Source organism: Chinchilla lanigera, unplaced genomic scaffold, assembly GCF_000276665.1.
Source record: "Chinchilla lanigera isolate Chin_1 unplaced genomic scaffold, ChiLan1.0 scaffold00055, whole genome shotgun sequence".
NCBI classification, from domain to species: Eukaryota; Metazoa; Chordata; class Mammalia; order Rodentia; family Chinchillidae; genus Chinchilla; species Chinchilla lanigera.
In genome coordinates, this window is record NW_004955456.1 from 15,837,781 (window position 1) to 15,853,996 (window position 16,216).

Here is a 16,216-nt window from a genome sequence, read left to right on the forward strand (position 1 = left end):
GTACCCTTTGAGGGAGCTCTGGTTCTTTTGAGCATCACTTTCCATCTCCAGTGCAGATCCCTCAGCCTGCTAGCACAGCTCCTTTATTGCACTGACACAGACTTCCTAGCTTCCACCACTGACCTTTGGGCCTTCCCAGCACAGATCCGTGAAACAGGCCTGCATGAGATATTGTTATGGGCTCTAGGCCTCCAGGTGGACTCGTGGGAGGCATTGTTATGAGCTCTAGGTCTTCAGTTGGACTCATGCAGGACATTTCCGAGGGATCCAGGCCCTCGGCTGGATTCCTTAGTCTCAGTGTGTGGACAGATGTCCTGCACTCTTGGTGTATCATCCATTGGGTGACTGTTATAAATAATAGGGCCGGGGATATAGCTCAGTGGCACAAGCTCCTGCCCGGCAAGCACAAGGTCCTGAGTTTGATTCCTGGTACAAAAATAAATAAATAAACAAATAATCTTATAAAATATGTGTCCTGTATTATATTGTTCTCCCTTGCAAAAATGTCCCCCAAACCGTAACAGTGCTGAAGACTTTGCTCCGGTGATTTGCCACATGCGTGCTGGCCACACACTGGAGTTAGAGTTGATGATCCACCGAGGTTTACCCCACACCACCCACAGCCTCCCAGATCAAATAGGTGTATTCCCCTGGCAGTCTGGGCAACGGAGAGCAACAAGAAACATTTTTAGGTTGTTTTAAACGCCTTTTTTTAAACTTCCAGTTTATTGCATAGCAAGAGTGGATCATAACCTCCATGCTTCATAAGTGGACACCATGTTAGGGTTCAGAGTGGGCACCATGAGTCCTCTGAGGACCCTGGACAGAGACCCGCACCAAGATCGGAAGCCTGCGGATGGCACTGCAGATCTCATCGCTCAGTGAGCCGCGAAGGTTAGAAAGTCTCACCCCACTCACGGGTGGATCATCCGGCACTCTTCCCGCATCAAGTCTCCTGGTGTTCCGTGGAGCTCCAGTGGGGCCTGCTGAGGAATGGAGTGCAGATGCCCATGGGAGGCCTGGTGTCACCACTGTGGGAGGTGTGAAGGGAGAGGCCTCTTCCTCACCAGCCGGCTGCCTCACCCCTCCCTGGTAGCAGTGCCTGCATAGCCGGATCTTGGTTCTCAGAAGCGCAGATGGGCAAACAGCCCGTTGGGTCGGGCTCGTTGTCATAGAGAATCTGGGACCTCTGAGCTGGTTGTCTTTTCAGGCAAACATCCTGAGGGACCTTTAAGCAGGCAAGTTCATTTATCTAGCTTGCCTAAAGTAGGAAGACTGGTGATGTTTCTGTCCCTTAGAAGACTCTGGCGCAAAGCCGATTAGTTAAATACAAGGTAAGTCTTTATCTTGCCTGCCATGCTGGGAGTTTTAACCCCACCGGGGCATAGCTCTGAATTGGTCCTTTTTTTCTGGGTCGTTTAAACTTCCACATGACATTTCCCTTCCCATCATTTGCCCATCATTTTCTCCCTTGACTCTTCTTCACACATGTGGTAGCAAAGGTAGAACTGGGGGACTTGGCAGAGGCTTTGCAAGCACTGTCTCAGAGACACTGATGCTAGTGACGCAGGGAGAGATGGCCAGCTGAAGAAAGGGTCCCGGGACAGTACACTGGGTCTCCACAACATGCCTGCAGAACCCTAGAAGTGGATCGGGTGTCAACCCAGTGAACACGTGTGTTGATTTACTTTATTTTTTAGTTTATGGGTTGTTGGTGTGGCTTTCCAAAATGGGCGTAGATTCAAGTTTAAAGATCTTTGGAGCTTTCTTCCAGGAAGTGGGGAGGGGGAGTAGGGTACAGTGTAAGAAGGCACTGCCCTCCAGTTCCTGGTAGGGTTGGTCGGGGGAGCAGCTTCATCATGCTGCTGGCAGGACCTGGGGTATGTGGGAAGACTTGGGTGACATCAGGGTGCCCAGGCTATGCCCCCTCATTGCCATGCTGGGTTCCCATGACCTGCCACAGTCCCTTTGTAGTGTCAGTGAAGGTGAAGGGGTCATCCCATGATGTCCTGCTGCTGAGGATGATAAATATCTTGCTACAGATATGACAACAGTTACCCTTAGGTGCCATGGGTTGTCAGGGTGGTCAGCTCTGGAGTAAGCCACCCACTCCAATTTGTACAACAGTGTTGATACATAAGGTTACACTCATTACTGTTCACGTGTTCTATGTTAAAAGTTGTGTTTGATTTCTAAAGATTTTTTAAAAAGCAAAAAAAGTGGTGCTAAACTTTCACCCCCGAGCACGCTCAGTGAGACTGGTCATGCAAGCATTTCCAGTGGCGTACTCCTCAAGCCTATTTTTCTTGTAGAAATGCTGCCCTATTTGTCTTCCCCAGTGTATAGTATGTATTTTATTTTACTTTATTTTATTGAGGGTGGGGTAGTATACCTGCTATTTAAGAAAATAAAATTTTTAAATCCTCCAAAATAGGGGAAATCCATGCACAAGAATAGGGCTGGTGACGCCCAGCATCACACCGAGGTAGCTCAGCGGTTGTGGAGTGAAGAAGACTTATTCCCTGAACACTCCCTCACGCTCCTCTAACAAGTCCAGCAGTGGAGGTCCATGAGGGCCTCTTGCCTTGTCAGAGGGCTCAGAAGTCAGCCAAGCGAAGCTGCATGGGATCTGTTAGAGTCCATCCTGATCAGAGCATTTCAGGAAGCAGTCTGGAGGGGTGTGGTCATGGTGTCCTCGGGGAAACGTGGGGGAGGTGGCCCTCAGGAAAAATACCTGGTCTGGATCATCCACTCGGCAGCTTTGCATGAGGAGGTGGCAGCTCTGAGCCGGAGCAGATCTGCTTTCCACTTGCTTGACCAAAGCAGTAATGAGGGTGGGCGGTACATGCCAACACCTGGGAGGGAGAGCAAAGGAGGTGCTTCCTGCCCGATGCTTCCTCTGTTCTTGGGCCACTGAGCAGTAGGTAACCACTGTTGTAAGGAACCGGCCCAACTTCCTGGCTCGGTTTGGAGTGTGTTTCATCCCTAGCTGTGAGTGCCTTTTGGTCTGGAAAGTTGGCTTGTCTCATAATACCCACAGCTAGGACATTTTCCCTATAATTATGAATTGTCCTTGTTTTACATTAACTAAGAGAGTCTTTGATCACTAGAGTTTGTCAGTGTTGGATTGTTTCCATTGTGAGGTTCTTAAAACTTTTTTGCTGCATAATATTGAAACAATTCACGTTAGATACCCTTTCCACATGAAAGGTTTATAGTTGAGACATCACATATATTTTACCGTTTATAATAAAAACTATCTATACAAAAGAAGTCCTGGCTGTTAATTTTAATATTTTGCACAAGATCTGTTTTCTGTGATATGTTAACATCTACAATTTCACTAACTGTTGATGTTTTTTTCTATGAAGATTTCTGGAGCCCAGGGATCTACTTGTTCTTTTTGTTTATTTTTGTTCTTATTTCCCTGAAGCAAGAGACTCTATGGCCTTCAGTGCAAAGATTTCAGACCAATTCTTTGTAACACACTTGGTTGCCTCTTGGCTATATGACTTCTGAGTGCAAATCATTGAACTCTCTAATGAAGTATTGTACAGAATAAATCATAATGGGTTAAAAAAAAAGGAGGGGGCTAGGGTTATGACTCAGTGCTGAAAGCCCTGGGTTCAACCATTGGTACCGAAACAAATATATAAACAAACAAACAAACCTCTTTTCTTTATAAATTACCTAGCATGTGGTATTCAGTCGTAGGAACAGAAAAGGGGCTAAGACAACTACCAACCATGCTGGCCAGATGCAGGGTACCATCTCATGTCCCAGGACAGAGGACATACATGTCCACGTGTAGCTCCAGAGTCTGGCCATGCCTGGCTGCCTCTGACCTGGGGCAGGTCTCACAGGTTCCTTTCCTGAAGGTTTTCACAGGACCCAGCTCCTGGCTGCTTGGGCTGGCCTCACCCTTGGCACTCAGATCTGCAGGAGAAATTGAACTCATAGCCCCTGCTGAGCACTGGGGGGTCCCAGCTCCAAAATGAGCCACTGTCCTGCCTTGGGCACTGCCCACTAAGTGGCTTTGCTTTCCCCAGTCATGGCTTCACGAAGGGAAGCCCCTGCCCGCGCAGCTGCCTGACATAAACTTGGACTCGGATGGGAACTCTAGAGCAAACAGTGAGGTGCTCAGGTTTCTTTGCTTTTCTCTTTTTGTGATACTAGGAATTGAACCCAGGGCCTTTGCACTGAGCTACACTCCCTAGTCCTTTTTATTTTATATCTTGAAACACAGTCTCGATAAATCACTAAGCTGCCCAGGCTGAACTCAAACCTGTGATCCTCCTGCCTCAGCCTCCCACACTGCTGGGATTATAAGCTAATGCCTACTACATCTGAGTATCCTAATTTCAGAGTCAGGAAAACTGGGCCCAGAGAGGGGTTGGTACACACAACAGTGAGACAGGACGATGATGCTTCTGCTAGCTCAGCTCCAGGGCTCTTTCTACGCCAGGCCACCCCACCCTGAGCAGAAGCCGCTTCCAGAAGCCTTGAGAAGGGAAGAACAGAAGTACAGAGGCCCATGGCAGCTGCGCTTCTGTGTGTGTGTGTGTGTGTGTGTGTGTGTGTGTGTGTGTCTGAGCATGCATGTGTGACTGAATCACCTTTTTGGAGGCCTTGTCCTACACATGCTTGTGTGTGCATGCATGACAGGGGCTGTGCTGTGCATGTATTCATGTGTTGTCTGCACATTGTCCTCCTTGTATCCCAGTCACAGCCAAAACATGACTTCAAAGGACCAGGGCAGTATTGGCAGGTTGGGAGTCCCTGGGGACTGTGAGGAGGCCACTTCCCCTTGGAACTCCCAGCAGAGCTGGGCTCTTGCCATGTTTAGCACCACTGGTCTATAAGAAGCCACAGTCCCACTTCTGGAAGAAGATGCAGAGGCTCTGACCCGATCAAAGGATGCAGGATGCAGGCCAGCTGCAAATGCAAAGAGGTCGCCAATTTTTTTTGTTGTTATATTTTGTTTTGTTTTTCAGTGCTGGGGATTGAATCCAGGGCCTTTGCACTGAGCTACATTCCTCAGCCATTTTTTAAAATTTTGACACTGGCCTCATTAAGTTGGTACGTTATCCAGGCTGGATTTGAACTTGTGATCCTCCTGCTTCAGCCTCCCAGAACACTGAGGATACAGGTGTGTGCCACCATACCACATTCCAAAGCACCCTTTACTGTCTCTTGAAAAAAGAGAGGCAACTTCTCACCTTGGTTAAAGACGAGGAACTGGAGTCTCAGACAGGAGATGGGGGTGGCTACGAGTCCAAACTGGAGCATGGCATAGCCAGGCCGCCAATCTGGCTGGTTTGACTCCCTTTCAAGTGCTCCTTCTCTAAACCATACTGCTCTCCTTCACCTGTTCCCTAGACCAGCCACCTCTGTGGATCACAGACCCCTGAAGATCTCCTGAAAGCTGGTTGATGCAGGGATTCAGGGAACCCCAGTGTTCTGAGCACTCCAAGCTTTATGATCTGATGATAGGAGACACTTCCACCCCAGGAAGGCTGTGTTCAGCTCACTGGAGCTGATGAGGTCCCAGCTGGGGCTCTTACAGTCCCAACAGCTGCAGAGCTTGGGGGCCAGAGGGTGGGAAAGACAGGGGTCAGGCTGGTCCACGCACCTGGGTCCGTCCCCTGGTGATGCGATCAGATTTGGTTGTTGGAAGTTGTCCTAGCTGAGTACGGGGTGGACAGGCCCCACACCCACAGGCAAGTGGCTCCCCTGTATCTTTGGGACACGCAGTAGGTCTTTGCACCTAGTGGCGGGGACAACTTGCTGATGCGTGAGACCTGCCCCTGCCTCTGGGAGCCCTTCTCCAGCTCTACATGTAGGCAACATTGAATGACGAAGGCATTTTTCGGCCCTGGGTAGATGACAGTGACGTCTCCCAGGCTCACACCTGACCCTTGGGACCGGGCAGCTGCAGGGAGCTGGAGACAGAGTCCAGCTCGGGAAGACCAGTGTCATCTCATATTCAGTCTGACATCATCTGGCTGCAATTCCCGGTGACTAAAATTAGGCCCAGGAAATTTAGGATGCTGCTTCAGATGTCCAAAGAAAACAGGGGTGAGGGCCAGAAGATGGATCATGAAAGAATTTCAGTGACTCAGTCCCAGCTGCAACAGCAGACACGAGCTCCACTTGTGGAAAGTGGCAAAGGAAGCATTTGTCCCCTTACAGCAAAAGAAGACCCAAGATCCCTGGGCTACTGCATCCCCACCTCAGGGTCTTAAGTCAGCCCCATTTCCCAAGTGGACCAGAGAGATGCTGGGCTTTACTTATGGTCAGCTGGAAGTCAGAAGCCAGCTGAGCTCTTTCTGCGGTCCACCTCCTGGTTTCTTCCCCAGCTGGGAAAGGGCCAGGCCGCTCTGGTGGGTGAGCAAGTACCTGGAATATTGAAAAGCAACCCCTGCCAAGGAGAAGGTGTAGCTCCTCATTCTACTGTCTGAGCTGAAAAGCCTAAGATTCAGTTGAATGAGAGATCGGGGAGCCCCCTGAGGGTCCCTGTAAGCAAGATCCTTTATACATGGCCCTGTTAGGAGAGACGGTCCACAATTTTGTCTGATTCTGAGAGAAAGGGAGCTCATGATCCCTCAATGTTAAGACCATTTGTTAGATTACACAATTCAAATCCTCCTTTGGCAAATGAAAAAACTGAGGCCCAGAAGTGGAGTTATTTGCCCAAAGTCACACAACTAAAAGGTGGGAAGACCAGGTCAGGCTCCCAGGCAAGCTCCACAATTCCCCCGACCTAGCACTCATGTCCAGCCAGCGGTGTCCTGGAGACCGGCCCCCTTGAGCAGGCAGGAAGATGGAGAGAATTGCGTCTCCCCAAGTGTCAATCAGCAGATACAAATGGAGGCTTTTGAGATGGTGAGGCAAAGAATCGGCACGTCTCTAGGAGAGAAACTTCCAGACAAAATGGACGCAAAGAACTGAGTTTCTCCAGGGATGTCCTCAAAAGAAGGCTATGACATCCTCAGTCCTCCCCAGCAGAGCTACTTCAGCAGCAAGGGAGCCTGTGCTGTGTGGTCCACACAACAAGGTAATGTTTAAGCCTGTCACACGGGGGCCCCTTACTGCCCTCCAATGACTCTGAGGAGAATGACAGGGGTAGAATGGCAGGAGAATCCCCCATCCTCACCTCCACAGAGAGCCTGGCTCATTGTGAGCACTCACTCACACCTTGCAAATGTGTTTTCTCCCTTGATCATACCAGGAGGCTGAGGCAGGAGGACTGCAAGTTTGAGCTAAGCCTGGGCAACTTAGCCATTTAGGGAGACCCTGTCTCAAAATAACAAAAGGGCTGGGGATATAGCTCAATGAGGGGGTCCTGGGTTCAATCCTCAATACCTCAAGAAAATAAAAGAAGGAACAGGACAAATCACAGTCAATGACTGTTGTGGGGAGGTAGATGGAGAATGGGCACAATTGCAGTGTTCTCTGGTATCTTCAGGACCACACTATTTCCAACACGTCATCCAGTGTTACCATAATTCTGGCAGCAGAACAGACTCAGGCCCAGTTCCGGGATTTCATTTCCCACTTACTGGGTAAATTTCTCACTTATTGGGTAAATTCTTTCAGAGTTGTGGAATAAACAGGAAGGCAGATAGAAAGACACCCACACTCCCCAGAACAACAGGTTGGAAGTCTGGGAAAATTAGCTGCAGAAGGCTCTGTAGCCCCTGAAGGTTTCCAGTAGCTGAAAAAAAGGGAAAAGAGAGTCATGGGCTCTGTAGAAGCCGGAGAGATCAGGAGGAAGTGTGGGTAAGGAATGGATGATCCCTGCCCCAGGGTGCAAAGCCAAGTAAGAACTGACCTGTCTGTGGCAACAACAACTCAGAACATGGAGCCTCTGCACCGAATAAACCCAAGCTTTTTATTTCCGTAAGAAATGGAGGCCCATGGAGGGAATGGCTCTTCTTACAGTGGATGTTAGGAAGAGGCAGAGGCAGATTAAGAACCCAGGCTTTAATAATAAACTAGAATCCTGTTTCTATGGCCAACTGGTTTTAGACAAGTTGTCAAGAGCATTCAGTGGGGAAAGAATAGTCTTCAGCAAATGGTATTGAAACAGCTGGATATATATATGCAAAAGAATGAATCTGGACCCTTACCTCACACCATACATGAAAGTTATCACAATGGATTAACAAAATAATTATGAGTTAAGAACTCTTAAAAGAAAACACTGGGGTTAATCTCTGCAATGTTGATTTTGGCAATTAATTCTTAGAAAAGACAAGCTACAGAATGGGAGGAAATACTTGTAAATCATATGTTTGATGAGAGTTTTACGTCTAGGTTATGTCATATAACTCAATGACTAAAAGGCAAATGGCCCAATTTTAAAAGGAGCCAAAGACTTGAACTTACATTTCTCTAAAAAAGATACACAAATGGCCAACAAGCACATGTAAAGATATTCATCACAAATAAAAGTCAAAATCATAATGAGATGTCACCTCATACCTGCCTAGAATGGATATAATTTTAAAAACAGAAAATAACTAGGTGAGGATGTGGAGACTGGAACTCTTGTTATACATTGCTAGTGGGACTGCAAAATGGTGCAGTTGCTGTGGAAAACACTATGGAAGTCCCTTGAAATGCTAAACACAAGATGATTACATGATCCAGTCATTCTACTCCTATCCATGTACTCAAAGGAACTGAAAACAAAAAATAACCATGTGCACACATGTGCTTACTGTTCACAAGAACTCCAGTAACTCAACAAAAAGGTGAAAACCCAAATATCTATCAACAGATGAAAGTTGAAACAAATTGTGTAAATCTCATCAGGAATGAAGTATGGATACACGCTACAATGTGGATGAACCTCCAAAGCAGTATGTTAAGTGAAAGAAACCAGATGCAAAGGATCATGCATTGTGCGATGCTATATACCTGACATGCAGAATAGATAAATCCATAGAGAAAGAAGTAGACTGGTAGTTACCAAAGACTGGTGAGGAGGTGATGGGGGGCAAAGGTAGGCTGAGATGGGGAGAAACTGGTTAATGAGTAGGAGGTTTTACTTTGGAGTGATGGAAATATTTTAGAACCAGAAAAAAGTGCTGATTGTACAACATGGTGACTGTACTAAATGCTGCTGAATTTTTCACTTTAAAATGGTTTCTTTTATGTTGTGTGAATTTTACCTTAAAATTATTTTAAAAACAACCAGAAAAATCGATTATAGGTTAAGTCTTCTTTATATAAAATGCTAGGGACCACAAGTGTTTTAGGTTTGGGGATATTTGCATAGACTTTACCACTTGACCATTCCTAATCCTCAGAGTATTTTGGATTTCAAATTTTTCAGATTATGGATGCTCAGCCTGTATAAACCACAGGGTATCCGTTCATTTGGTTGAGCCCAATCCCTTCTCAGATGCCTATACCATCTGAGGTGTCTGATCACCTCAGGGAGAGCTCACACCAGCATTTTTCTCAAGTTGAACAGCATAAGGAGGGAACCATAGTACAGCTCTCTGTTTTTTTCTCTGTTTCTTGGGCCCTGCACCACTGATGATAGACAAAGTCATTCTCTAGTAGGAAAGGAATCTGTTGTGAAGCACTACCACTTCCTGTTTAAAATGCCGTTACTTCCTGTTTTAAATGCCATCACTTCCGGTTTAAAATGGCCTTGCTTCTAGTTGAAAAAGTAAACATTTCAGTCTCAAGGATACTTTTTTTTTTTCCTAAAAGGACACTGCCAGCTCATTAGAGAATTTCTTCCCCATAGAAGCTTTGTGCAGGGCTGCTCCCTAGGTTTGGCTTCTCTTATGAACCAATTTTATAAACTTTTCTCACCAGCCAGCTGCCTTGTTTGGGCCTGCATGTGGGAGGAGACAGATATATTAGCATGGTGGAGCTGCTGCTCAGAGAGGTTATGACACAATCAGAGACCACCAAAGGGACAGAGGACAAACAAATTTTGAGCCCTTAACCTGTTACTCATTAAAAGCATGATCTATGTTTTCTTCTGAGGCAGTCTGGGACTTGAAAGCTGATTTTGGTTGAAAAATAAACAGATTCTTCACTTGGGCCCAATAGGTAACAGATGCCTAAGAGGTAACTAAAATTGGAGCAATGCTTGGCCTTCATTTTGTGTCTATCTCCTTTAATATCTTTAAACTTTGGGTCAGATTCTTGCTCAGCTCTACATATATGCATATTAGTCACTTAGAGAATATCTGTCTAAAAACTGGCAATACAAGCCTGAATAGCGTTAGATTTATATAACCTACCGCATCCCCTTCAGGACTGGAAACATCAAGATAAGAGATGGAGAGGGATATCTACTACCACTGAGAGCCCAAAGCCTCCAGTCACTGCCCAAACCTGTGGTCACTTTGGGTTCCAGCAGAGCCTCCACAAAACTGAAACTTCTCCAAGCAGAAGCAGTCATCTCATGGAGACCAGATTAAGTGACAAGGACTTCTTCCAGAGCCATCTTACAAAGCCAGAACTGAGACAATGATCAGCCAAACCCCAGCCTACCCCAACTCCTTAAAACCTGGTCCTATCAACAGGCCAGTCCAGTCATCAGAGCTGAGCCTTCTTCAGCTCCTCAAGCTGAAGTCCTTTCCCTCTTTTCTCTCACTTTCTAACTCCGCCTAGTAAATCTGCCTGGGCCTCAGCCTGAGACACCTTGAGGTGCCTTTCTGTGGCAAGGAGGCAAGAAGCTATCTGGGGTGAGTTGAGGTCCCCATCTCCTCTTTGGGCAACTTCCTCTGACCCTGTCTGGTGACGTTCCCAGGACCACGAAGCAGGGGGGTGGGGCACAGCTGGGACTTGGGGCAGCTCAGAAGCCTTGCGAGTCTGGTGCCCCTTTCACTTGCTGTCTCCTGGTGTGCACCTCAACAGCTCTCAGAGGGACAGGGGATAGTCTCGATGCTAAGACAAAAATGTCCTGGCCACAACCCCTCCTAGAGCCCCAGCCTCTCCCTCTTCTTTCTGTGCCCCTGCAGCTCCAAGTTGAGATTGTGTTCTGTCCCATTACTTCCCCAGTCCTAGGACTTGGGTGCAGGAGCCAGCAGCCCCCAGAGACCAGAGGTCTTCCTACTTCTTCTCCAGCGCAGGGCAGGGGCTAATTGGACCAGGCTAAACCACCCGGTCCACCCCTTCCCGGCCAAGTTGCCCCACTCCAGAGGCCCTGGTGTCCTCATTTGTAAAGCGGGCTTATAAATTAGACAGCTGTTATCAATGCTAGACTGCAGTGAGGAAAGGTGCAAAAACTCACCACTGTGGTCAATTAATGTGTTAAGTGCTAATTAGTAATTGTTATTATTTACCTTCCCCTTTATTTCCCTTGTCAATTATTCTACCTAAATAAATGACATTCACCGAGGAAGATTTAAGTTATTTTTCCATCTTGAACTGAGAATCCAAATAATGGCTACCTGGTTTAAAACCAGTGTTAAAACAAGTTGGTAGATGTTCAGGACAAGCTCTGTGAAGTTCCTACCCCGAGTCCAGCATCGAGCCAGGACCTGGAGATTCAGACCCAGATAGAACCTCACCCCTGCTGGCAAGGAGCTTACAGTCCAGGCACATCAAGGCACAGCTGAGGGACAAGGATGGTTGCTGGAGCTAGTCCTCAGGGGCGCCCAGGGACTGGGGGAGATGAGGTGGCCCAGAGGGGTGCCTGCCTGGCCCTGGCTGTGAAAGGCTTTGTGACCCTGAGTTAGAATGAGAAGGGGACCGAGTACAGAAGAGGTAGGTGGGATGGGATGGGAGGTTCCCAGCAGAAAGAATGTGGGTAGAACAGAGACCAGAAATAATAATAATGGAAAACCAGGAATCAACCACTTGGGATGTGTCAAGCCCTATATCAAATGCTTCCCAACTATTAACGTGGGTAATTCTCACCATAACCCAATGAAGAAAGAGTGACCAGTAGCCTCGTTTTACAGATGGGGAAACTGAGGGCAAGGTGTTTTATAGTAGGTGTATGGCAGAGCTGGAATTCTGTCTCCAAGGCCACTGCTTAACATGTCCTGGTGTCCTTGGAGAGGACCTAGCAGACCTGGACCCTTGGAAGATAAGATGGGAATGGGTACAAGGGGCAGAGGGGAATGGCAGGCAGGAAGGTGGTCAGTATCCTGTGTGCCATGAGACAGCTGGGGACAGGCATGGGGATGTGTGAACAACTCTAGGGGGTGCCATCACATCACAGGGGTCAGAGCTTTGTGCATGTATTACAACAGTTTTCCAGCAGATGGCAGTCACATGCCTCGGGGAAGGGGCACCTTTTCCAAATCCACACAAAGACACCATATGCTTTGGAGACTGAACTGTTTGGATCCCATCCAGAAGGGGGCGGGAAGCCACTGAGGGGTCTCAAACAGGGAGGAGAATGTTTAGCTTTGTGTTTTAGACCTGCAGCTCCTTCTTGGTGGAGGGAAGCTGGTGGGGCTGAGATGGTCCAGGTGAGGGGTGGGCTAGGTCTACACTAAGAGATAAGCCAGGGGATGAAGAGGAGGAGCCCTGGAGGGCTGTGTAGACCAAAGAATCGCTGGACACGGGGATCCCCAGAACTAAGGCAGCAAAGGAGAGGAGAGAGTTGGGGCTTTGAGGTTTCCAGGCTCAACAGCTGACCCACTGCACAAGGTGCCACTTGTCACCAAGCAAGGAGAATTAGATGTGGTTTCAGGCAATGATGATGAGTAGACTGTGGGCCAGTGGAGGACACGGGGCCGCAGGACACTTAAGGGAGGTGGAACCAGGCATGGTGGCACAACCTGTCATCCCAGCACTCTGGGAAGTAGAAGCAGGAGCACATGAGCCCAGCCTGGGCAACTTAGTGAGATCTTGTCTCAAAAATAAGAAGTTAAAAAAGATCTGGGCATGTAGCTTAGCGTAAAGGCCTTGGGTTCAATCCCTATCACTGGAGAACAAATATTTGGGATGCCAGGAGGGAGACAGGAGGTAAAGGTATGAGTCTCAGCATGTGACCAGTCTAGAATTCTGGCAAAGAATTCCCAGAGCAACACAAGCCATCCTGGAGAGACATCGTGAGAAGCCTGGGGCCCCACCCTCCAGGAAGCCAGGGCATCCTTCCGTCCCACCACGGTAGGACCCTGAGTCACTGCTTCCTTTGCCAAGACCCATGAGAGTCCCAGAGTTGCCTACTACTGCCAAGGAGTTCAAGCTCCTGGGTACAGAGGGTGTCCCCACAGCCCAGGCATCTCTCCTACAGCTGGGGACACCAGCTGCAGTTGGGACAAAGGAGGACAGGGATCCAGGCTTTCACACTTGGGCACAGTGGACTCAGGGCCAGCAGCAAGGACCTCCGGCTTCTAGACCTGTCATGCAACTTCTCCCAGCCCCGGGGTACCCCTCTCAGCTCCAGCGAGCTGGAACCACCATCTCAGGGGGCAGGCCGGGCAGGCGGGTCTGGCCCGAGACAGTTTGGTTTCTTCTAAGAGGCCCCCACCAGCTCTTTGATTTGCAGCCAAGACATGCTTCTCTCCAAGTCAAAAATAAAATAAAATAAAGCATGTTACAAAGTGATTCCCTCTCCTCTGATTCATTTTAATGTGGTTTTCAGGATTGGTTTATTGTGAGTAGCCCTCTGCGCAGAAACATGTGCTCACAATATGCCTGTGACATTGGGACTGCAACAGGCTGCCGGCCGGACCGCTGCGGTGAGCGGGACCAGCAGGAAGGAAGTGTGTCTTTGAGGGCCAGGTAATTGGGGACCCTCAAATATTTTTCCTAAGGGCTCTGGATGAATGAGCATTCACCAGAGTCCCTTCCTTCCACAAATCCAAGGTTTTCTCGAGCCTGGCAGAGGAAGGGGAAGGACAGAGGCAGAATCCAAGGGTCGGGGACAGCTCAGAGGCCGGTTCTCCTGCCTAGGGCTCCTCAGAGATGGAACTAGGTGGGTGGGGCGGGAAGAACTCTGCGGCTGTGGTCAGGAGCCTTAGGTCCAGCCTAGCATAACACTGGGCCCTCTCAGGGAAGTTGCCTGTCCACCTCTGGAGTGCTGGGGCCTCAGTTTTCCCATCTGTAAGAGAAGATGTTCAGTTTAGGTGACAAAAAGCCCCTTCTCTTTCGGACAGTCTCCAGTTTCTCCAGGTGGGGACGTGGGGGCAGGGCCACCATCCTGCCCTAAGCCTTCCTAGACCTTCTCCTGTGTAGGCTGGAAGGCCTCTGACACCATGCTCACCCCGCTGTGTCATCTGACACTTTGACTCCCTCTCTTTAGGCCTTGTCCAAACCTGTGGGCAACTCTGACCCAAGAACTGTGGGCTCCGCCAGAGAGCAGGCTGGCCCTGCCTCCGGGTCCTTTCTCCATTTTTGTTTTTGTTTTCAGTACTGGGGATTGAACCCAGGCCACTCATACCAAGTTACAGTCTCAGCCCTTTTCTGTTTATTTATTTTATTTTGAGACAGGGTCTTGCTAAGTTACTAAATTGTCCAGGCTGGGCAATCCTCTTGTCTCAGAACTTGCAATCCTCCTGCCTTAGCCTCTCGGGGTCCTGGGATTACAGATGAGCACCACCACGGCTGGCTCATTCCTCACTCTGTGTCTGCTGGTTCCAGGTGAGCCTGCTGGCCCTCCATGCCCACCATGACGAATTTCAGAGGTCTGGGGGCCGTGGGTGAGGCTCCCTGGGTCTCCTTGACCTTGGCCAACTTCCCATGGCAGGACGTGGAGCCCTTGCTGCTCACTGCCCTGCTCCCTTCTAGGGATGTGTCGCTGTGTGGGAGGGGAGCAGACAGAGCAGGGGTCATCTGGTCCCCAGTCCCTGCAGTGTGTTGGATTCGCCTCCCACGTGTGCCTTGTGCTGCCCCCATAGGGAGCCCTCTTTCTGTGGTGGCTCTGGCCCACTTCATCATAAGGGGGGCAGCAGGGCACGGTGGAGTACTGGGCACCACGAGACCCCAGCTCTGTGGACCTCGCCGGGGGGCAGGTGGACACCCACACAGCCCTCTTTCAGGGGGAAGGCTTGACTGGGAGATGGCCAAACCCTAGGGACTCTCAGAGACCACACCGTGGCTCCAGGCTCCTGCCAAGCCCATCACTAACACCAATCCATGCTGCACCCTGTCCTTCTATTCCACAGGGCACTGGCCAGCTGACTAGAACCTTCTGGGGCCCAGTTCCAGGGCCCGGCTCCACCTGTCAGGAAGACTTCAGGGTGGCCTCCTCATAAAACAAAATGGGAACACTGTGGCCTGTGGTTTTCCGTAGTCACCCAGTCCCCAGGCTGCTCCTGAGTGGAGGAGAAGGACACACAGTCACTGCTCATCCAGGCCATCCACATGCCATGGGCCCACACTCAGGCTGTGCAGGCCCGTGCACACACTCACGCACACACACAGTCCTCACACACAGGTACATCAGTATAACATGTGCCTATACTCACGCACACCGGATCCATGGGTACATCTACACACACACACACACACACACACACACACACACATACACAGCCCTCACTGGGAGTTGAAACATCTGGGCAACAATGAAGAATCCAAGCTCTAAGCTAGACGTGGTAGTACACACCTATAACCCCAGCACTCTGGGAGGCTGAGGCAGAAGATCATAAGTTTGAGCCCAGTCAGAACAATTAGTAACTTAGTAAGACCAACCCTGACTCTAAATAAAAAATAAAGAAAGAATATGGTTGGGACTGTGAGTAATTCACTAAATTTCTCCATGCTCCTTGGGCTCATATCTGAACTAAGTAGGAAAATCATGAAGCTCCTCCCAGCCTCGGTGGCCTCTTGTGGCCCTGGAGGGAGAGCAAGGAGACAACAGAGGTGAGATGTTTCCAAGTCATTCTGCAGACAGAAATGCAGATGCCTCAGCCCCGGAGAGGAGCAAGGCGGAAAGCCCCAAATCAGCAACTTCCCGGCTTGAGGAGGGGCCAGGCCTTGGTCTCTAATTCCAAAAGGAAAGAAGGGTTATTCCCGGGACCAAAGGGGACACTGGCTCCCACCAGGCAATGAGTCCAGGAACTAGGAAGTTGGGGTCTGAGGGAAGCTGGCAGAGGGAGGGTCTGCCTGGCTCCAGGCCACCTGCCATGTCCTGGGCCGGCTGCAGGGACAGAGGGTCAGCTAGGCTGGAAACCCCCTAGTATTCAGCAATGAGTGACAGGGGCACAGACCCATAGCCCACTCAGCAGGCTCCTCCCATGGTTGTGAGCTGTGCTCTGTGTGGAAAGAAGGCTCCAGCGAC

At 49.3% G+C, this 16,216-nt stretch overlaps 1 protein-coding gene across 1 annotated transcript in view; it reads right to left on the minus strand.

Moving 5' to 3' along the window:
• The window catches only part of Col26a1 (collagen, type XXVI, alpha 1), a 148,008-nt gene that overhangs the window by 34,439 nt on the left and 97,353 nt on the right, over positions 1–16,216 (minus strand). The window lies entirely within an intron of this gene.